Raw genomic sequence first — 23,669 nt, forward strand, 5'->3', positions numbered from 1 at the left:
GACCGCCGGGGCCAGGGTTGGCGGGAGCACCGGCAACAGGCTGGCGGTGCCCCGCAGGGCATTCTGACCGCGGCGGTTTTGCCGCGGTCAGAAGTGGAAAACCGGCGGTCTCCCGCCGGTTTTCCGCTGCCCTTAAGAATCCTCCATGGGGATTCTGACAGCCAATACCGCCATCCTGTTCCTGGCGGTTCGCCCGCCAGGAACAGGATGGCGGTATGGGTTGTCGTGGGGCCCCTGGGGGCCCCACTTTGTATTTCAGTGTCTGCTTTGCAGACACTGAAATACGCGACGGGTGCCACTGCACCCGTCGCACCTTCCCACTCCGCCGGCTCAATTCTGAGCCGGCGTCCTCGTGGGAAGGTGTTTTGCACTGGGCTGGCGGGCGGCCTTTTGGCGGTCGCCCGCCAGCCCAGTGCAAAACCCAAAATACCCTCAGCGGTCTTTCGACCGCAGAGCGGTATTTTGGAGGGGGGAACTCTGGCGGGCGGCGGAGGGTGAGAATCACCCCCTTTGTGTGGCTGAACCCCATGTGAAGCCCTGTTGGACATCCATATGTATGTACAGATCTTGATGGTCCTTGCGCATTAGTGGCAGAGACAACTTTTGACATCAATGAACATATCACTGTCTTACAGGAACTCCAAGATGTCAGAGATGAGCGTTCTACCACGTATGTTGCCACTGAAGGAGTGAAGATACAACCGGCACCTATTGGCAGGATTTCAAAAGTCAGGTATCTGGTTCGAGAAAAGATTGCGGAGAAGAAAGAATTTGGACCATTTTACTGTGCACCGGTGCCAGTCCTTGGAATTCCAGAACTGTGATTTTGCCACTGCTTGCTGGTTGTAAAGACAAGCCCTTTGTCTCCATTGCTCAATCAAAACTGCATCATGTGACCAATTCTACACAGTAGGCCTTGAGGACTCCTGGGTATTTCCTTAACCCCTCTTACTTCCATACAGGAAATACCTCTTCAAGCATTGAACAACACCAATATTATTTCCCCTAGGTTGGGGAGGGAAGAGAATGAACACTTGATTCTAGTTACCACAACAAATGCAAGAAATACACCAGACGTAAGTCTATAGTTATCGATTACTTTGCAAAGTGACAGTGTTGTTTATGATAAACCACATTCGGAAGTGTTTTCCAGTTCTCTTTCACCTGCTGAGGCTCCTGTTTTCACACAGACTGCTTCTGGGTTCTTTATCGACACTGAAGATTTTTCTTCTGATTCTTCTGCCACTTCACGGTATACACATTGCTTCACTGGCTTAAACACACTTATTTGAGGCATCCATGGTCCTATTTGTTGATGATACTTGCTTTATTTGCTCTCTTCTTGTGGATTTGATTTGTGACTGTTTTCTTCCTGCTTTGGGCATTATCTTCCTGAAGGGTCTACTGTGAAAATGGCAGTTGATCTGTTGAAGCCTCATGTGTCTTCTCACAAAGTGCAAAAAGCCCTGTCCAGGGTGAGCACTTCTGCTGTTCCAGTTCCTGATGATGTTGTTTGGAATAAGGCCCCCCATTGACCTATTTAGTCCCACAGAAACTATTCAAATTTCATTTTTTTTTTAAGGTCACTATAGAAAATGTTATAACATTATTGGGATGTAAAGACAATGCTTTCTGAGCTTGAATTTTATAATGTATTTGGGAGTGAGGATATGTACATGAATTCAGCCAATTATGGTAAAAATGTTTTGTTATCATCATTATGCACACCATTACCTACATACAGCTAGTACTTCACGTGCAATTTTTAATGATACACAATGGCATTTCCCAACTCCACCAGTGGGTAGATCAAAAACATATTTAGATAAATTCCCACAAGTTACAGGGCAAATCATTTCAGTTCCTATGTGTTATTATTGCAAGTTATTGCATGTTAATGCCTTCAAAAGGAAGGAAAAATGTGCTTACCAATTCAAAGTTACTTTATTCAAATGTATTAGGGTTTTAACTAGTAATTAAGGGAAATGAATATTGGAAAACAAAATTGATTTAAAATCAGTTTGGGGAACAAAAAACTGTCAAGTGCAAGGCATGGACGTCTTATTTAAAGTGCATCTGATTCCATTTGAGATGATTTTTCTGAATGATGTGGTGCAGCAGACTACTTGCCTAGGTCTAGCAAAAATTAAAGAAATATATGTGCCCAATATACTTGCACTTTCCAGACTGTTTTTTGAGTAACTTCATCTTTTATACGCTCTCTGTTTTTAAGTGTTATTGGAGGCATACCACTTATGCTATTCCCAGATGATGGTGGATGTCCCATCTCAAAGCCAAATGGTGATGGAACTGCCACATGTTCTGTTGTGTTGTGAGCGCATGAAACAGTACTTTGCCATTTCTTTACTGAAGGAACTAAATGACCACTGGTGTTTATCCTTCAGAGCAGTATTGTTCTACTGTGTGAAGCCTGTGTTCCACTGTCTTTGGTGTCCTTTCGAGTTTCACTTGACATTTGTCGTGCAACGCAATTGGTATTAATTACTGTTAGAAATTAGGTCTCTGGTTGGCAGGCAGTTTACACTCTGTCCAAGCAGGGACCCTCACTCTACTCAAGGTAAGGGAGATACACAGCTCAGATAACCCCCTGCTAACCTCCTTTGTAGCTTGGCATAAGCAGTCAGGCTTATCTCAGAGGCAACGTGTAAAGTATTTGGACAAACACTCACTGTATCACAGTGAAAACACCACAAAGCACTCAACATCAGTTTAGAAAAATAGCCAATATTTATCTGAATAAAACAAGACCAGAACGAAAAACATCCAACATGCCCAAGCAAAGATACAAATTTTCCAAGATTAAACTGCAATATAGCACTTAGAAACACAATAGCTTTACCTTGGGCTATCTCGGTGTCATTGATGGAGTCGTTCCCTATAGTCTGCCGCCAATCACGAGGAGAGCAGCGCTAGTCATGGAGTCATATGGACCCCCGAGGTTCAGTACCTTTGATTACAAGGAAAATAAGCCAGTGCACAGAGTTGGGGAGGTGGGGCATCGCTGGATCTGGTGTAGCATTGGTTCCTTATTGCAGAGCAGGGGAGGTGATGCGGTCTCAGTACGAGGCGTCAGTTCTTGATGATTCGGCAGGGTCGATGAATCTGGCGGGTCAAGATGCGATGGGCGATCTTCCACGGTTATGGCGCCTGTAGCCCCGTGGCAGACTCGGGTGTCACGGACATCAGTGAAATGGCACTCAGGACTCACAATGTTGCGGGACTTTAGCGGGGCTGCACAGTGTTGTGCCTGCGGCATCAATCGCGGTTATTGCACTCCAGCTGGAACCACAGCTTCGAGTGCAGGCAGAGACACTGAGTCAGGCAGCGGCATCAATCCTGGAGTTGTCCAGAGTTAGTGCACCTGGTTCTTCTTGTTTTAAGGCCAGCTTTCACTCCCAAGGCCCAGAAACTGGAATAGGCACCACCTGGCGAGTTAGTGTCCACAGCAAACAAACCCAGAGGCCGGTAGGTGAAGTCTTTGATATCCCTGAGACTTCTTAACAGGAGGCATGCTCAGTCCAAGCCCTTGGAGAAACTTCACAAGCAGGATACACAGCAAAGTCCAGTCTTTGTCCCCTTTAAGGCAGAAGCAGCAACTGCAGGCCAGCCCAGCAAAGCACACACAGCAAAGGTGCAGTACTCCTCCTCCAGCTCTTCAGATCTCCTTCTTGGCAGAGGTTCCTCTTGATCCAGAAGTGTTCTAAAGTTGTGGGGTCAGCAGTCCAATACTTATACTCATTTCTGCCTTTGAATCAGGCAAACGCGAGGTGCGCTGACGTCACATTTTTCCCCCACTGGAGCAGAAGCAGAGCAGGTAAGCGTACTCTTCTACTCCGGTGGGGAAAAAGATTCCAAAACGGTCTTCTCAGATGCCAGGGAGGCATCGATGGAAAGGGGAGACTCTCCCCTTTCCATTGATGCTTCCCTGGCACCGTTTCCTGGCCATGGATCGCAGCGCGGCTGCGATCCATGGCCAGGAATTGCACCTAGACACCAGGAATCTTCTTTGGGGGGGGTCGGCCCCCTTGTAAAAGGGCCGCCCCGCCCCGTGGGGGCACTATTTTATAGAAATAACTGTTTTGGTGGGCGATCGCGCCCCCCCAGATAAAAAAAAAAAAATCAAATAATTAAAAACAAAATGGTGGGGTCGGCCCTCCAAACACGGGCCGACCCCTGGGGGATAAAAAAAGAATCTAGTTTTCCCTGGGGGGGGCGATCGTCCCCCCAGGGAAAACTAGATTATATATTTTTTTTAATAGAAAATGTTGGGGGTCAGCCTTTAGGGTGACCCTCTATGGGGCCATTTTTTTTTTTATACATGAGTGCTTTGCCAAGTGAAAGCACACATGTATAAAAAAAAAAGTTATATAGAGACTTAGGGGGTCATTACAACCCTGGCGGACGGTGTTAAAGGTGCGGTAATACCGCAAACAGGCCGCGGACAAAAAAAGGGAATTATGACCGTGGCGGAAACCGCCAACATAGACAGCCACTTTAACACACCGCCCGCCACGGCGGTAAAGACAAGCAGCGCGGCGGTCACCGCCAACAGACAGGCGGAAGACAATGTACCGCCCACAGTATCACAACCCGCCAATCTGCCACCTTTTCCGGGGCGGATTCACCGTGGATAAAAACACGTCGGAAACAGCTTTTGCAATGGGAAAACGCTCACCTCAACATACTCCACGAGGAAGGAGGACACCATGGAGCCGGAATTACAAATACTCCCTGCCCTTGTCTTCCTGCTCATCTACGAACACCAGCAACGGCGGCGCGAAGACAACGGTGAGTACTGCACCTATGACATAGGGGAGGGTGGAGGCAAAAGTCAGGGGGACACACACGCAACACCCCCACCCCCACCCCCACCCTCGCACATTACAACACACACACCAATGCATTTCCAAACATCACAGTAACAACCCACAACCCCCCCGGAAGAATGCAAAGACAAAACGAAATCAGTTCAAACATTGTAATGTATCAAAATACAGTTCCAAATATATACAGATATATATACACCTTCAAAATTATATACATTACGAGAAGTAGTGCAGGTATGCACATATCAATGTCCGTACACCACTGGTCCAAAAATGCATGGGCAAGGCCCACACTAGATACCTGTCCACAAACGGAGAGAACACTGCAGGGGCATCAGATAGAAATACAACAGGCACCTCAGGGGGAATGGAAGGGGGGGGCACCTCAGCTGGATTACAGCACCATGCCAGATCCATGATGGGGCTCCATGCCCATTGATGTATCCTGGGGAGTGCAAAGCCACAGTCTCTCAAGTCTCTACAGTGGGTGGGTTGCCCACTGTACCATCCTGGGGAGTGCAAAGCCACAGTCTCTCAGGTCTATACAGTGGGTGGGTTGCCCACCGTACCATCCTGGGGAGTGCAAAGCCACAGTCTCTCAAGTCTCTACAGTGGGTGGGTTGCCCACTGTACCATCCTGGGGAGCGCAAAGCCACAGTCTCTCAAGTAGATAACAGTCTCCACTGGTTCTGGAGGGGGACTGGTGCCCAGAGTGCTTCATCCTGTGCAGGACAGACGGAGTGGATGCATGTCGCCACTGGTTCTGGAGGGGGACTGGTGCCCAGAGTGCTTCATTCTGTTAAGGACAGACAGAGTGGATGCATGTCTCCACTGGTTCTGGAGGGGGACTGGTGCCCAGAGTGCTTCATCCTGTTAAGGACAGACGGAGTGGATGCATGTCTCCACTGGTTCTGGAGGGGGACTCGTGCCCAGAGAGCTTCATCCTGTGCAGGACAGACAGAGTGGATGCATGTCTCCACTGGTTCTGGAGGGGGACTGGTGCCCAGAGTGCTTCATCCTGTTAAGGACAGACAGAGTGGATGCATGTTTCCACTGGTTCTGGAGGGGGACTGGTGCCCAGAGTGCTTCATCCTGTGCAGGACAGACGGAGTGGATGCATGTCTCCACTGGTTCTGGAGGGGGAATGGTGCCCAGACTGCATCAGGCTCCCTGTTACGGTTCCTGTTCCGTCACTGTCCCAGCTGCACATGGGATAACAATGCTTGATGTGGCGGTGTTTTCCTTGTTCAGCGGTGCTTTGCCCTGTGCAGCGGTGCTTTGCCATGGCGGTCTCTGACCTGTTCAGCGGTGCTTTGCCATGGCGGTCTCTGACCTGTTCAGCGGTGCTTTGCCCTGTGCAGCGGTGCTTTGCAATTGTGGTCTCTGACCTGTTCAGCGGTGCTTTGCCATGGTGGTCTCTGATCTGTTCAGCGGTGCTTTGCCATGGCGGTCTCTGACCTGTTCAGCGGTGCTTTGCCCTGTTCAGCGGTGCTTTGCCATGGCGGTGTTTTCCTTGTGCAGCGGTGCTTTGCCATGGCGGTGTTTTCCTTGTTCAGAAGTACTTTGCCATGGCGGGCTCTGACCTGTGCATTGGTGTGTGGCATGACGGTCCGTCATTGCCCAGCGGGGCTGTGGCTGCCGGGGCCCTCCTGGGCACTGACTCTGGCGGTGGTCTCCTGACCAGTGACGATACTGCTGCCCTCCTGGGCACTGACTCCGGCGGTGGTTTCCTGACCAGTGACGATACTGCTGCCCTCCTGGGCACTGACTCTGGCGGTGGTCTCCGGACCAGTGACGACAGTGCTGGCGGTGGTGTCCCGGCCGCCGGGGAGGATGGCGCCCTTGTCCGCCGTGCTGCTCTTCCCAGACTGTGCAGACTTCTTCTGGCCCCTCATCACCTTTGGAGGAGTCACAGCTGACTCTGCAATCCCCCTGGGACCCTTGTGAGCAGTTTTGCCGCCAGGAGTCTTCACCCTGTCCCGTCGGCCACTTTCCAACTTGAGGTGCTTTACAGGGGGTGGACTGGCAGTGCTTTGGCTCTGTGTCACACTGGCTGCCCTGGTGGCCGGTGCACTCCACACACCTTGAACACGCACCACAGGTCCTGGAGTTTTTTTGGCTGAGGTGCTACTACGGGACTTATGAATTGGAGGGGTGGGGGTGAGGGCAAAGAGGTCAACGTTGCTGAGGAAGAGTTGCTGACGAAGACTGGGATGGGTAGCTGGAGGGGGTCTGGGAGTGGAGGAAGAGGAGGTGGTTGTAGGAGGTGTAACTTTAGGTGTTTTGGGTGCAGGTACTGGAGGCTGTCGTGAGGTGGATGGATGTTGGGTGTGTGGGTGCCTGCGTTTGTGTACTTTGGGAGGGGGCGTCTCAGACACACTGGGAGTGGACACAGGAGACGTGTAAATGGTAGTGAGGGTGGTGAGTGCAGGTGAGCGAGGTGTGGTGCTGGGTGTTCTGGTGCGAGTCCGAGTGCCTGTAGATGTAGTGCATGCAGGTGAGAGTGTAGACGACACTGGGATTGAGGAGGGAGACAACGAGGAGGGGGACACAGTGGAGGCAGTGGATGTTGCTGTGTCTGTATGTGGGTGATGCTTGCATGAGTGCTTGTGGGTTGTGTGGTGCCTATGTTTGCCTGAGCTACTTGTGGGTGTTGAGGTGTATGCATGCTTGTTTGATGGTGTGCTTGGTATAGGCTGGGGTACAGGGGATTGGGTCTGGGTGGAGGAAGTTGGAGGGGGGAGGGTAGACACAGGGACAATGGCTGCCATCAGTGCTGAGGCCAGAGATTGCAGGGTTCGATGAAGGGCAGCCTGACCAGAATGAATGCCCTCCAGGAATGCATTACCGTGTTGCAACTCCCTTTCCACACCCTGGATGGCATTCACAATGGTAGACTGCCCAACAGTGAGTGACCTGAGGAGGTCAATGGCCTCCTCACTGAGGGCAGCAGGGGTTACAGGGGCAGGGGCTGAGGTGCCTGGGGCGAAGGTGATGCCCACCCTCCTGGGTGAGCGGGCACGGGGCGAACGCTGAGGGGCTGCTGGGAGGGCGGTGCTGGTAGGGGAGGTGGCGGCTGTACCTGTAGAAGTAGGGGGCACAGATGGTGCCGCCACCACAAGGGAGCTCCCATCGGTGGACGAGTCCGTGTCGCTGGTTGGTGATCCGGTGACCGACGTGAAGCTCCCCTCGCCCTCCGTCCCACTGGTGTATTCTGAGTCCGTGGTGTGGCCCTCCATGGCCATGTGGGATGCAGCTCCCTCGTGCTCCGGTGCCACTGTACCTCCGCCTGATGATGCTGATGCACAAAAGAACAGGGAGAGCACAAAAGGGGGGGGGGGGGCGACAGAAGAAAGACAGGTTGAGTGCATGGCTTACCGCTACTGTTGGCGGACAATACAGACACAGCAGCCCCCTGCACTATGCCGTGCTCTTGGCCACTACAGATGCAATTTCTGGGATCTGGCCTACATGGCTATGGTGGACATCTGCACACATGGATGCCACAGGGACATGTATACCTGTACTTGGCCCTCTACTGAGGTGGGGTGGAGTGGCACATGGCCTGTATTACGGAGGGGCCTAGCCTACGGAAGTCGCCCTGGCCTAGGGAAACCCACATCCCTCCTCCCCCACCCAGACCACTCCACTGTGCGCAAAGTCCCCAGAATGAGAGTGTACTCACCCCGTGTGTCTGCTGTGATGCCCTCAAGCGCCCATCCAACTCCGGGTAGGCCACCGCCAGGATCCAGAACATCAGGGGGATCATGGTGCGATGGGCACCCCTCCCATGTTAGGAGGCCATCCCAAGCTGAGCCCCCGCCGTCTTCTTGCTCCAGCGGCGAATGTCCTCCCATCTTTTCCGGCAGTGGGTGCCCGTCTCTGGTGGACCCCCAGGGTCCGGACGTCCTTGGCGATGGCATGCCAAATGTCATTCTTCTGGTGGGCGCTGACCTACATGACATGCACAGTGGAAGAAGAAAAGTCATTACCAACTGCACCGTCGATGTGAGTGGCCCACATCCCTACCCTTGCCATGTGGCACATGCATTCACAGTCCTTCATGTTCCCTGAACTCTGCCCCCTTCCTTCTTACAACCAGCCCTCTCCACCAAGGCATAGCCCATACAACGTGCTCCCTTGGTACTTACCTGTTGGTCTGGAGGACTGTAGAGTAGCGTGTACTGGGGGAGGACCCCGTCCATGAGCTTCTCCAACTCCTGAGCAGTGAAGGCAGGGGCCCTTTCCCCAGACGCAGCAGCCATTGTCTCTTTCAGACCGAGGTCACAGCAGCACTTGCAGTGTAGGTCCTCTCCTGTCGAAGATCAGGTATCGAGTGATTGAACAGATAGAAAATGGCAGTCACGTCCGCGGCGGTGACGTCCGCGGCGGTGCGTATCATCACCGCCGGCGCACTTCATCATTGGCTCCTGGGACCCATAGGGTCCAATGTTAACCAATGCAGCATTGCGCCGCGGTCTACGACCGCCTACTGCGACGGGGTACAACGCCAGCGCAGATACCTCACATCCCATTGTCCCAGTTTAGAGGTCAGGCATCCGCCATTTCAGAGGCCCACTTGGCTTCATTTACTGATGCGTCACACATACCTAGGCCTACACTCAACACACATACAGGAAGAGTTTTGTGGTTGGTGTCGTGTTCTGTGTATCTGTGGGTACATACCTGGAAATTTGTTGACTCTGTGGTCGCTGTTGTCCTTCCTAGGCACCGTCAGCTTGGACATTTGAGAAGATGGCGGAATCCTCCGGTGTACCGACCGCTGGTGGACCTGTTGACAATGGAGGATCGACATTTAATCATCACCTACAGGTTTGACCGTGCCACTATCCAGGAACTATGTACCCAGTTGGAGCCAGACCTGATGTCACCAATCCGCCATCCCACTGGAATCCCCCCTGACGTGCAGGTGCTGTCAGTGCTCCATTTCCTTGCAAGTGGCTCTTTTCAGACAACAGTGGCCATGGCATCAGGGATGTCCCAGCCTATGTTTTCCAACGTGTTGTCCAGAGTGTTGTCTGCCCTGCTGAAACACGTAAGGAGCTACATCGTTTTCCCTCAGGTGGAGGATTTGGCTACAGTTAAAGGTGACTTCTATGCCCTTGGACATATCCCCAATGTCATAGGTGCTATTGATGGCACCCATGTTGCTCTGGTCCCCCCCCACAGGAGTGAACAGGTGTACAGGAACCGGAAGAGTTATCATTTGATGAATGTACAGATGGTATGTTTGGCAGACCAGTACATCTCGCAGGTAAATGCTATGTTCCCTGGCTCAGTGCATGACGCCTACATCCTGCGGAATAGCAGCATCCCGTATGTGATGGGTCAACTCCAGAGGCACCGTGTGTGGCTATTAGGGGACTCTGGTTACCCCAACCTGTCCTGGCTATTGACCCCAGTGAGGAATCCCAGGACCAGGGCAGAGGAACGCTACAATGAGGCCCATGGGCAGACTAGGAGGGTGATCCAACGCACCTTCGGCCTCCTGAAGGCCAGGTTCAGGTGCCTCCATATGACAGGTGGTTCCATATCCTACTCACCGAAGAAGGTGTGCCAGATCATCATCGCCTGCTCGATGCTTCACAATCTTGCTTTGCGACGCCAGGTGCCTTTTCTGCAGGAGGATGGTCCAGATGGCGGTGTTGTGGCAGCTGTGGAGCCTGTGGAGCCTGTGGACAGTTATGAGGAGGAAGCTGAGGAAGAAGACATAGACAACAGGGAGTCAGTCATACAGCAATATTTCCAGTGACACACAGGTGAGAACATTTCTTTTTTACCATTACAATCATTTTCACACTTCTACCTCTATCATGTCTGTCATTACATAGCACTATTTGGTCACTGAGTTGTACCTTTCTATTACGGTTTCACAGGTGTGGTTACCAACGTGTGTCATCTGCTTGCATCCTTCAAGGAATTGTGATGTGTGACATAGGTATGTTAGCTTTACAATTGAAAATGCATTTTGACACTGTCATTGATAATACAAATTTACCAAATCACAGACTGACTCCAGATTGTTTTGTGGTTCAAGGGTGTTTATTTAAGTGCACAAATATTGGGGGGGGGGGTTGTAAAATGGTGATGGGGGACGGTGGAGGAATGTCCATGGCAGAGTCCAGTCTATTGGTCACACAGGTGCACTGCCCATATGGGCATAGGAAGTAGAGCTGGAGCAGTTTAAGTATGGACAGGGTAACAAAGTGGGACAGTGGGAGGACAATCAGGGTGGTCTCATTTCCTGGCGGGGTCTTGCCATCTTGCTCTGTCCTGTTCCTGGATCTCAGGGACCGCTTGAGTGGTGGTTGTCCGTCTGCAGGGGGTGGGGTGCTGGTGTGGTGGTCCTGTGGCGGGGCGTCCTGTCCACTAGCTCCGGCGGAGGTGGTGGGCAGTTCATCGTCCAGGCTAGTGTCCGAGGCCCCTTGGAGTGCCACGGTGTCCCTCATGGTCTTTTGTATGTCCTTCAGCACCCCTACGATGGTGCCCAGGGTGGAGCTGATGGTTCTGAGCTCCTCCCTGGACCCCAAATACTGCTCCTCCTGCAGGCGCTGGGTCTCCTGAAACTTGGCCAGGACCGTCGCCATCGTCTCTTGGGAGTGGTGGTATGCTCCCATGATGGAGGAGAGGGCCTCGTGGAGAGTGGGTTCCCTTGGCCTGTCCGCCCCCTGTCGCACAGCAGCCCTCCAAGTTCCCCTGTGTTCCTGTGCCTCTGTCCCCTGGACCGTGTGCCCACTACCACTGCCCCCAGGTCCCTGTTGTTGTTGAGGTGGTGGGTTATCCTGGGTTCCCTGTAGTGGTGGACACACCGGTGATTGACGTGTCCTGGGTACGGAGGTATGGGCCCGCTGTGCTGGTGTTACCAGAGGGTGGAAGGTCAGTGTTGGGCTGTGCCTGTGCAAGGGGAACCGACTGTCCCGAGGCCCACGATGGTCCGGGCTGGTCATCAGGATCCAGTAGGGCAGAGCTGCTGTCGTCACTGTGGGCCTCTTCTGTGGGTGGAGTGGAGATGTCTGGACCCTCCGGTGTGGTGACGTTCCTTAGTGGTCCTGCAGGGATATGAGAGCATGATTATTGCATGTGTGTGTGTAATGGTGAGCAATGGGTGGGTGTGCGTGTACCCCAGTGCAAGCATTCCTGTGTGTGGGTATGTGTGATGATGGTTAGGGGGTTGTTCTGGGTATGTTCAGTGAGCATACTTTGGTGAGGGGTGACCATGCTTAGTTGTGTCATGCAGGGCTTGGTGTTGGGATGAGTGGTTTGTGTTATTAGTACATTGGTGAGGATTTGGGGTGATAGGGGAGGGGGTGAGGGTGGGGGTGAGTGATAGCATGCAGGTAGGGTGCGGGATCTGATAGTAAAGATTTGACTTACCAGTGTCCATTCCTCCACCGACTCCTCCGAGACCCTCTGGATGCATGATGGTCAAGACTTGCTCCTCCCATGTTGTTAGTTGTGGGGGAGAAGGTGGGGGTCCGCCGCCAGTCCGCTGTACCGCGATGTTGTGCCTGGAGACCACAGAACGCACCTTCCCCCGTAGGTCGTTCCACCTCTTCCTGATGTCCTCCCGATTTCTTGGATGCTGTCCCACAGCATTGATTCTGCGCCATAGCTCCATCTTCCTGGCTATGGAGGTGTGCTGCACCTGTGAGCCAAATAGCTGTGGCTCTACCCGTAGGATTTCCTCCACCATGACCCTGAGCTCCTCCTCGGAAAACCGGGGGTGTCTTTGGCGTGACATGGGGTGGTGTGGGTGATGTGTAGGGTGGTGTAAGTGTTGATGTGTGTGGTGATGTGTAGTGGTGTGTGGTGTTTTGTGCGTGGAATGTTGTATGGGTGATGGTGTTGTGTGCCTCTGTGTGGTGGGGTTCTCAATTGCTGTGCTCTCTGTCTCTCTGGCCTTTGTTCGTGAATTATGGTCGTAGGGGTTTCTGGGTGATGTGGGTGTGTGTTTTATATTGTGTTGGGTGTGTGGGAGTGGTGTTTGTATGTGTGTCATGTGTGTGTATTTGGAATTGTCCAATGTGGCGTTGTTTTGGAGATGTGTGTGTATTTTGAGCGCAGCGGTGTGTACCGCCAATGGAATACCGCGGTTGAAAGACCGCTGCGTGGATTCGTGGGTCGTGATGGCATGGGCGTGTTTCTGTTGGCGTGACGATGGAGGAATTGTTTTCGCCAGTTTAACACTGACCTTTGGTGTGGCGGAGTTGTGTGGGTGTCTGAATTTCGGCGGAATCCGAGATGTGTGTCATAATAGCTGTGGCGGATTTCCACAGCCGCGGCGGTGTATTGGTGGTCTTCTGCACGTCGGTAAGCGGCTTTTACCGCCAATGTTGTAATGACCCCCTTAGTGTCTTGCTTTCTCTCTCTCTCTCTATATATATATATATATACTTTTTTATTTCTTTTGTGTGTTGTTTTCTGGGAGCCACAATTGGCCCCCCAGGGAAACCACACATATACATAAAAGTCATATATATATATATATATATATATATATATATATATATATATAGATGCAACACAAATTGGTCAAAAGATTGTTGCATGGCGCACTCCACTGCCGGTGCTCGGTGAGGGAGGAGACCAACGTCGAAAATATTTTGTGAACAAGAATCTCACTGCACTCCACGAGGTTCAAATTGACATTTTTTTATTGCAAGTATAAAAAATGAAAGAAAAGAGGGACTCATTTCCCGTGATCAAGACTCCTTGAGAGCCGAAACGCGTAGGTGGCTGTTGCTTGCAATAAAACATGTCAATTTGAATTTCGTGGAGTGCGGTGAGATTCTTGTTCACAATATATATATATATGCATGCATGTATGTCTTTTCTCTAGTGGCAGTTGCCATAAAGTAGCGCAGATGGTTTATTGTCCTGCTGCAAAGGATATACATTTATATGTATTTAGCTGAGTGGATTAGTAAAGGCAATCGTTACCTGCGCTTTAAAACAAATGTTATGCGAGGGGGACTATGGAGATATGAGCGACACTTTCGCTGGTGGTACTGAGGGAATTAGAAGAGAAGGTAGTGGGAGGCAGAGCACCAAAAATGACTGTCGCACTGGGTGCCACCAGCGCTGAAGGCTGTGATGATGGGTATGTGTAAGTTGAAGTGATACATTATTTTTTGTTTTTTTCAGTGTTATCATAGAATCTGCCGAATTGGAGAAGAAGCGAAGGTAAGGTGACGACATTTACTATTGTACACATCATACCCACAAGCTATTTTGTGACTATCTGCCTTCTATGTATGCTAGTAATTTAGAGGGACAGTTTAGCCAGTGGCAGAGATGGCGTCTCGTTCGATGACTGCTGATCAAGCCCTAACTCGGTTTATGGAGGACAGTTCTGATGTAGGCTCAGAGACTGAGACAGCAGATACTGAGACAGCATCTGAGAGAGAAGACAATGGGGCAGAATCTGGGAGTGATTATTCAGTCGGCGGAGTCCCATCCGACGAACCTCTTCCAGTGAGTCTGAAGGAGACAATGATGACAGCCATGCTGTCCCTTCGCAAGCACATTCTGTGCAGCGGGACAACATTGGGTTAGCTGAACCCAGAGAGCAGGTGCTTGCGGCTGCAAGCACAGAGAGAGTGCTCTCTTGGCAGCCCCCCTGTTTAGTTCAGCCCCAAATTCCACCTTTTACTGGTGACACTGGATGTAAAGTTGATACAGCTAACTTTTTGCCAGTCGACTACATCCATCTATTTTTGGATGTTGACTTCCTTCAGAAAATTGTGCCGCAAACAAATTTGCGTGCAGACCAATTTCTGAGGGAGCGTGGAGGCACTCTAGGGCCCCGTTCTAGGGCACGCCAGTGGAATCCCACTTCGCTGGCGGAGTTGAAGATATTTTTGGGCCTTATGCTCAAAATGAAGTAAGTGCAGAAACCCACCTTGCAGTCCTACTGGACGACTCGCACGGTTTGGGTAACCCCCATCTCACCATACATGAGCAGAGATTGATTTTTGCTACTGCAGCGCATGCTGCATTTTAATGACAATTCTGCTGCATTGCCCCGGGACCATCCAGACTATGACAGATTGTTCAAAATTCTGCCTGCCGTGGAACATTTGTCTGCCAGGTTTCCAGAGATCTATACTCCTGGAAAGAATATAGCAGTCGATGAGTCCTTGATCCTGTACAAAGGACGGCTGCTTTTCAGACAGTACATTGCGAGCAAAAGAGCTTGCTATGGCATAAAGCTGCACATGCTTTGTGAGAGCTCTTCTGGCTATGTGTACAGCTTGAGAGTGTATACAGGGAAGGATTCTAACCTAAACCCTGTAGGTTGCCCTCCCGCGTTAGGCGTCACAGGTAAGATTGTATGGGAACTTGTCCACCCACTTCTTTACAAAGGTTATAACCTTTATGTGGACAATTTCTATACAGGAGTAGAGCTGTTCAGTGAGCTCTACAAAGCTGGCACTGTGGCCTGCGGTACAGTTTGTTGTAACCGCAAAGGATTCCCGCAGGAGCTTGTTTGCAAGAAGCTCCAGAAATCAGAGAGTACTGCATTGCGTTCTAACGAACTGCTCGCAGTCAAGTTCTTGGATAGGCGTTATGTATACGTGCTCACTACAATTCATGATGAGGGCACTTCTCCCATCACGGTTTGGGGCCAGATGGCCAAAGTCCACAAGCCCATCTGTATACTTGATTACAATAATTACATGGGTGGAGTGGACAAAAACGACCAGGTTCTTCAACCATACAAAGCGTGTCGTAAAACTCGTACTTGGTACAATAAACTGTTTACCCACCTGATTCAGATGGCAACATATAATGCGTATGTTGTTTACCGTCAGACAACCACAGGAAGACTCATGACTTTCCTTGACTTCCAGTTGTCTGTCTGTAATTGAAAGCCTCACTGCTGTTACAGAAGCAGCAGCAGCCTCCACCTCATATGTTCTGGAGGATGTGGCAAGGCTGCAGAAGCGACACTTTGCTGATCGCATTCCTAAAACACCCAAAAAGGATTGTCCATGTCATCGCTGTAAAGTGTGCTCGAAGCATGGAAAGCGGCAGGAGAGTCAGTATTACTGTTCCCAGTGTCCATCACAACCAGGCCTCTGTATCCCTACTTGCTTTACGTTGTATCATACTAAAGCAAAGTTCTGGGAAATCGACTGAGGTTGAGCTGCCATTGGGTAATCCTTTCAGTGGCAGTGCATGGATACCGAACGTCCATGGGCCACTGCTTCGTTAGGCAAGGAGACACAGAATGTTACTTCATCTACTTCATCATGGACTTCCTTTTGGACTGCTTGAGAGCTAAATCCACTGTCAGAACGTGGTCGGTGTTATGTTCAATTAACATGCATTATATTCCCCCTACTGCATATACTAGTGGACAGAACATATGCCACATTGTCACGGAGTACCCTTTCTTCACCAGCATGTCTGCCTTACTTTCAACAGTAGATATGCTCTCTCAGTTCGAGGAATCACTTTGTACGGCATACTTGGAAACCCCCAATTTGCATCCACAAACTAGTATAGGTTCACTTGGCAATTATACAGGATTAGCCAGGACTCTGATGAGAACAGAGACATGAATGGGTAAGGAAAGCTTATGGTAGGTGTGCATTCACAGGGTTATTGCACAGGTAGAGGGCAGATAGTAAAGGTAGTACAGATGTACATCATCTACACTTATGGATTCAAACCCATTGGTGCCATCCCAGCACTGAAGGAGAATGACTTGTATAGGTCAGTGTTTGACCTGCTTTTCATGTTCATCCTCCATCAGAACTTAGTAGATGTTCAGTTTGCTGTATAAGTGCATTACCGTCACATCACTGCACATATTGTTGGCTGGGACATATGCTATGTTCTCATGGACTCCCCGGTGTGCCAAACACTACCCTTTTTCATAGCCTATGACTTTCTCTTTAGGGAACATCATGAGAAATCCCCAGCATGTTTCCCTTAGTTTCAAAGGTAGATATGCTCACTCAGTTTGAGGAATCGCTTTGTACGGCATACTTGGACACCCCCAACTTGCATCCACAAACTGGAAGGAGTTGGATTTAGCACAGAGAGTGCGTTAAAGGCGCATGAAAAACATGTCTTCCTGAGCCTCAGGTGGCTGTCACAGGAGTCATTAGTAAAGGTTCGTTACGCATGTATTTGGTAATGTTAAGGAAGAAGGAGGCAGTTACTTGACAGGTGGTAAAATGTAGTCAAACTTATTCCGTTCTGTGGCGTGGGAATGTGACGGGCCCTTGTCTGGCAGCGGTATGTTAATGTGAGTGCAGTGATTGGTTGGATTGGGTCCGTGGCAGGCGATATGAAAGGGTTGTTTGTTGTGCGTGAATGGCGTGTGAATGGACCATAAAGAGGTTGGTGCCTGGACGTGGCTTTATGGCCCACCTTCAGAAGGCTTGGTTTCAATATTCAGATACTTTGATAAGTATTCATGCTTTGAAACCATAATTTCTGGAGGTGCTAAAACCAACCAGTGTGAGTGGTGGGTTAACTTTAACAAACTAGTACCAGGGGAGTCCAAAGGTGCAGGACTTGCGTGGCTCTCACCAGTTTTCCTTCACCCAGAATCCCCTTGAAATCACAAAATGTGCTTATAAAACACATTTGCCTTGCATTCCAATGAGCAGAAGTCCAGGGATCTGCAGGGAGCCACAAGTTCTACTAAGTCTCCAGCGAAAAACTACCTCACTTTAGTGAGTGGGCAAGTGACCACAACAGGGAAGTACCCAAAACGGATTGTGGAGACATTAAAATTACCTACCACAAAACAGCCTTGTTTTTTAAGACAGTCACCTAAGTATTTGGTCCTGGGCTCGGCAGCCATATAGGGAAACCTACCAAACTCAGACATTTCTGAAAACTAGACACCTAAGACAGCCCAGGTAAATGTGGCGTGTTTGGATTTAACAAAGTTTTCTAACCCAGAATACCCTGAAAAGTGAAACGTTGATTAAAACCACTATTTTTCCTTTCTTTTTTATCACAGAAACTACAGGAATGTGCAGGGATCCTCAAAATTCCTACCACCCAGTGTTTCCCCACTTGTCCTGATAAAAACACAACCCCGCTTGTGTGCCTGCGCCTAGTGCCTGCTTCAGGAATGGATCACTCCAGGGTTAACAGTAGCCCTCATGCAAGGACTACCATTGACCCTTGTGGGATCCATTCCTGTCGCGGGCACTAGGCCTACCCACACAAGTGAGGTACCATTTTTATCGGGACACTTGGGGGAACACTGGGTGGAAGGAAATTTGTGACTCCTCTCAGATTCCAGAACTCTCTGTCACCGAAATTTGAGGAAAAAGTGTTTTTTTAGCCACATTTTGAGGTTTGCAAAGGATTCTGGGTAACATAACCTGGTGAGAGCCCCAGAAGTCACCCCTCTTGGATTCCCCTAGGTCTCTAGCTTTCAAAAATGCACAGGTTTGGTAGGTTTCCCTAGGTGCCGGCTGATCTAGAGGCCAAAATCCACAGGTAGGCCCTTTGCAAAAAACACCTCTGTTTTTCTGTGGAAAAATGTGATGTGTCCATGTTGTGTTTTGGGCCATTTCCTTTAGTGGGCGCTAGGCCTACCCACACAAGTGAGGTACCATTTTTATCGGGAGACTTGGGGGAACGCTGGGTGGAAGGACATTTGTGGCTCCTCTCAGATTCCAGAACTTTCTGTCACCGAATTGTGAGGAAAAAGTGTTTTTTTAGCTAAATTTTGAGGTTTGCAAAGGATTCTGTGTAACAGAACCTGGTGAGAGCCCCACAAGTCACCCCATCTTGGATTCCCCTAGGTCTCTAGTTTTCAAAAGTGCACAGGTTTGGTAGGTTTCCCTAGGTGCCGGCTGAGCTAGAGGCCAAAATCCACGGGTAGGCACTTTGCAAAAAACACCTCTGTTTTCTTTGAGAAAATGTGATGTGTCCACTTTGTGTTTTGGGGCATTTCCTGTCGCGGGCACTAGGCCTACCCTCACAAGTGAGGTACCATTTTTAGCGGGAGACTTGGGGGAACATATAATAGCAAAACAAGTGTTATAGCCCCTTGTCTTTCTCTATTTTTTTCCTTCCAAATATAAGACATTGTGTAAAAAAGACATTGTGTAAAAAAGACATCTATTTGAGAAATGCCCTGTAATTCACATGCTAGTATGGGCACCCCAGAATTCAGAGATGTGCAAATAACCACTGCTCCTCAACACCTTATCTTGTGCCCATTTTGGAAATACAAAGGTTTTCTTGATACCTATTTTTCACTCTTTATATTTCAGCAAATGAATTGCTGTATACCCGGTGTAGAATGAAAACCCACTGCAGGGTGCAGCTCATTTTTTGGCTCTGGGTACCTAGGGTTCTTGATGAACCTACAAGCCCTATATATCCCTGCAACCAGAAGAGTCCAGCAGAGATAACGGTATATTGCTTTAAAAAATCTGACATTGCAGGAAAAAGTTACAGAGTAAAACATAAAGAAAAATAGCTGTTGTTTTCAGCTCAATTTCAATATTTTTTTATTTCAGCTGTTATTTTCTGTAGGGAAACCTTGTAGGATCTACACAAATGAATTTTTACTGAATTCAGAATTTTGTTTATTGTTCAGAAATATTTAGCTTTCTGGGATCCAGCATTGGTTTCACACCCATTTCTGTCACTAACTGGAAGGAGGCTGAAAGCACAAAAAATAGTAAAAATGGGGTATGTCTCAGAAAAATGCCAAAATCATGTTGAAAAATTTGGTTTTCTGATTCAAGTCTGCCTTTTCCTGAAAGCTGGGAAGCTTGTGATTGTAGCACCGCAAACCCTTTGTTGATGCCTTTCTCAGGGGGAAAACCACAAGCCTTCTTCGGCTGCCCTTTTTTCCATTTTTTTTTTAAAAAACGAATGTTTGCTCTATTTTGGCTAATTTCTTGGTCTCCTCCAGGGAAAACCACAAACTCTGGGTACACTTCGAAGCCCTAGGATGTTGGAAAAAAAGGACGCAAATTTGGCATGGATAGCTTATGTTGACAAAAAGTTATAAAGGCCTAAGCGCGAACTACCCCAAATAGCCAAAAAAGGGCTCAGCACTGGGGGGGGGGGGACGGCCCAGCAGCTAAGAGGTTATTTGGGTTTGTTTGTATGCCTGTTGGAGTGAACATTTATCATTTTATTCCTTTCATAGTATGGGTTGTTGGACTGCATCCTTTTCACGAGCAAGGGAAGAGAGTTTTGAGGACCTCTTGGACCGGAGTTGGTTCCTCCATTTCTTAGCTTCATTTTAGAGTTCATATTTTACACGCTTTAGTTGGTTCGCTTTTAGCAATGACATTTTACACACTTCACTTCGCTTGCATGATATTATTTTAGGAATATATTGTACCAGTTGCTTGTTTTAGTTAACCTTTCTTTGACATATAAACAGTACATTCTGTCCTAGGCTAGAACAGTCTGGCTCCTAAGGAAATTGTGGAAACAGATCTCACACTTTTGTTGTATTACTTCTGCATGCCCAGGTGAAACACAAGAGCGATACAAGATAGGTTTGTACATTTATTGAAACAATCTTAATCTTGCATAGAGAGAATGAGCTGCAATAATTAGGCAGATGAAACAAAGAAAAGTTACCAACATAATGAACATGGTAAAGATTGTAGCATCTTCCCTAGCCTGGGTACTTGCCAATTACTAGGTCACACACGGAGCTGTAAATCACATGTCTTTATTCCTCTGTTTGTACCTGTGAACTCCAACACTCTAAACCATACTTTCAGTACATTCTAGTGTAATAGTAATAAACCTTATTTCGGTTAATAAAAACCATAAAAGCACAAATACAATTATACAATACATACAGGGAGTGCAGAATTATTAGGCAAATGAGTATTTTGACCACATCATCCTCTTTATGCATGTTGTCTTACTCCAAGCTGTATAGGCTCGAAAGCCTACTACCAATTAAGCATATTAGGTGATGTGCATCTCTGTAATGAGAAGGGGTGTGGTCTAATGACATCAACACCCTATATCAGGTGTGCATAATTATTAGGCAACTTCCTTTCCTTTGGCAAAATGGGTCAAAAGAAGGACTTGACAGGCTCAGAAAAGTCAAAAATAGTGAGATATCTTGCAGAGGGATGCAGCACTCTTAAAATTGCAAAGCTTCTGAAGCGTGATCATCGAACAATCAAGCGTTTCATTCAAAATAGTCAACAGGGTCGCAAGAAGCGTGTGGAAAAACCAAGGCGCAAAATAACTGCCCATGAACTGAGAAAAGTCAAGCGTGCAGCTGCCACGATGCCACTTGCCACCAGTTTGGCCATATTTCAGAGCTGCAACATCACTGAAGTGCCCAAAAGCACAAGGTGTGCAATACTCAGAGACATGGCCAAGGTAAGAAAGGCTGAAAGACGACCACCACTGAACAAGACACACAAGCTGAAACGTCAAGACTGGGCCAAGAAATATCTCAAGACTGATTTTTCTAAGGTTTTATGGACTGATGAAATGAGAGTGAGTCTTGATGGGCCAGATGGATGGGCCCGTGGCTGGATTGGTAAAGGGCAGAGAGCTCCAGTCCGACTCAGACGCCAGCAAGGTGGAGGTGGAGTACTGGTTTGGGCTGGTATCATCAAAGATGAGCTTGTGGGGCCTTTTCGGGTTGAGGATGGAGTCAAGCTCAACTCCCAGTCCTACTGCCAGTTCCTGGAAGACACCTTCTTCAAGCAGTGGTACAGGAAGAAGTCTGCATCCTTCAAGAAAAACATGATTTTCATGCAGGACAATGCTCCATCACACGCGTCCAAGTACTCCACAGCGTGGCTGGCAAGAAAGGGTATAAAAGAAGGAAATCTAATGACATGGCCTCCTTGTTCACCTGATCTGAACCCCATTGAGGACCTGTGGTCCATCATCAAATGTGAGATTTACAAGGAGGGAAAACAGTACACCTCTCTGAACAGTGTCTGGGAGGCTGTGGTTGCTGCTGCACGCAATGTTGATGGTGAACAGATCAAAACACTGACAGAATCCATGGATGGCAGGCTTTTGAGTGTCCTTGCAAAGAAAGGTGGCTATATTGGTCACTGATTTGTTTTTGTTTTGTTTTTGAATGTCAGAAATGTATATTTGTGAATGTTGAGATGTTATATTGGTTTCACTGGTAATGATAAATAATTGAAATGGGTATATATTTTTTTTTGTTAAGTTGCCTAATAATTATGCACAGTGATAGTCACCTGCACACACAGATATCCCCCTAACATAGCTAAAACTAAAAACAAACTAAAAACTACTTCCAAAAATATTCAGTTTTGATATTAAGGAGTTTTGTGGGTTCATTGAGAACATGGTTGTTGTTCAATAATAAAATTAATCCTCAAAAATACAACTTGCCTAATAATTCTGCACTCCCTGTATACAGTTTAAGACATTACATAAAATACAATAAAAAGCCAATATATACAAAGATTTTCATTCACCTAAATAAAATCAGCTACTTAGATAAATAATACATAGAACCCTCAGTAGTAAAGTGCTAAAGTGTTATAATAACAGTAATCTCAAACACCATAGATTTGGCCTTGCTTGCATTCAGCTCAAGACTTCGATCATCACACAAAGATAAAAAGCGGTCCAAAATTGCTTGCAAGCCTCTCTGGGTTTTTGATGTAAGGAGAGTACCATCTGCAATAGCAATGTCGGAATTTTCAAACCACCAATGCTTGGAGCGTCATTATTTGGAAAGTTATGAATATCGGCAAGATCATTAATGAAGTTGGAGAAGTGGGTCGGGGAAAGAATGTAGCCCTGTCGTACTGCCCTCTTAATGCCAAAATTCTCTGTTCCCTCCCCATTCCTCCCAAATCTCACTCAGGCTTGGCTATTCTCATGCTGCAACCTTATCAAAACATCCAAGATGGGTAGTGGTACTCCCATATTCTCCTGAACTTCCCAAAGCTTAGATCTGGGTGCTGAATCAAAAGCTGACTTAAGGTCAACAAAGATAACATGAAGATGACCTTTCTCCAAAATAACCACATTCCAATAAATTAGCATCAATCTAAATATCTGGTTGGTGCTTACCTTTGGTCGAAAGTCTGCCTGTAGGTCTGATAGTATGCTATTTTACTGCACCCAGTCAGTAAGGTTCCCCAGAACTTGGAGACAAAAAACCTTCTGCAGCCCATTTAATAAACTGATCAGCCTGTAGTTCCCGGGGTCGTTACGTCAACCTTTTTTATATATCAGTACGATCTCTGCCTAAGACCACGATTCCGGTATTTGCCGCCCTCTCGTGATTACCTTTGAAAATAGAAGACTTAAATAAACTGCCCAAACGTTCGGTTCCAAGGCAAACAGATCAGAAGGGACACAATCTGGGTCAGGGGCCTTATTAGAAGTAATTTGCTTCATTGCATCCAGGGAGTCAGCACAGGTGGATACAAGGGCCTCCGATTGCCCCTTCAACATAATTATGTGATTACCAATGCTTCCCTCGCCAGCTAATGTCCTAAATATGGCTGTGTACAGCTCTGAAAATGTTTAACCCACTTGCATGACTCAAAATGGAAGGCTACAGTAGAAGTTGCAAACTGGCTTCCGTTAGCTATAATGGCCCAGAAGGCTTTCAAATTTCCCATTCTTGCTGCTTGGGTTAGATCAGCCCAGACTCCCATCTCCCAGTCTATTTTGGCTAATTTTAGCCCATTCTTGTATGCCTTCCGAGCCTCACAAATTCTACTCTGCACCCCGCCTTTTTGATATATCCCAACAACAACGTTTTCGCAGCCCTACAGTTATCATTGTACCACGATGGTTGTTTCTGATCGTACTTTATTG

The sequence above is a fragment of the Pleurodeles waltl genome, chromosome 3_1, assembly GCF_031143425.1.
Source record: "Pleurodeles waltl isolate 20211129_DDA chromosome 3_1, aPleWal1.hap1.20221129, whole genome shotgun sequence".
Taxonomy (NCBI): Eukaryota; Metazoa; Chordata; class Amphibia; order Caudata; family Salamandridae; genus Pleurodeles; species Pleurodeles waltl.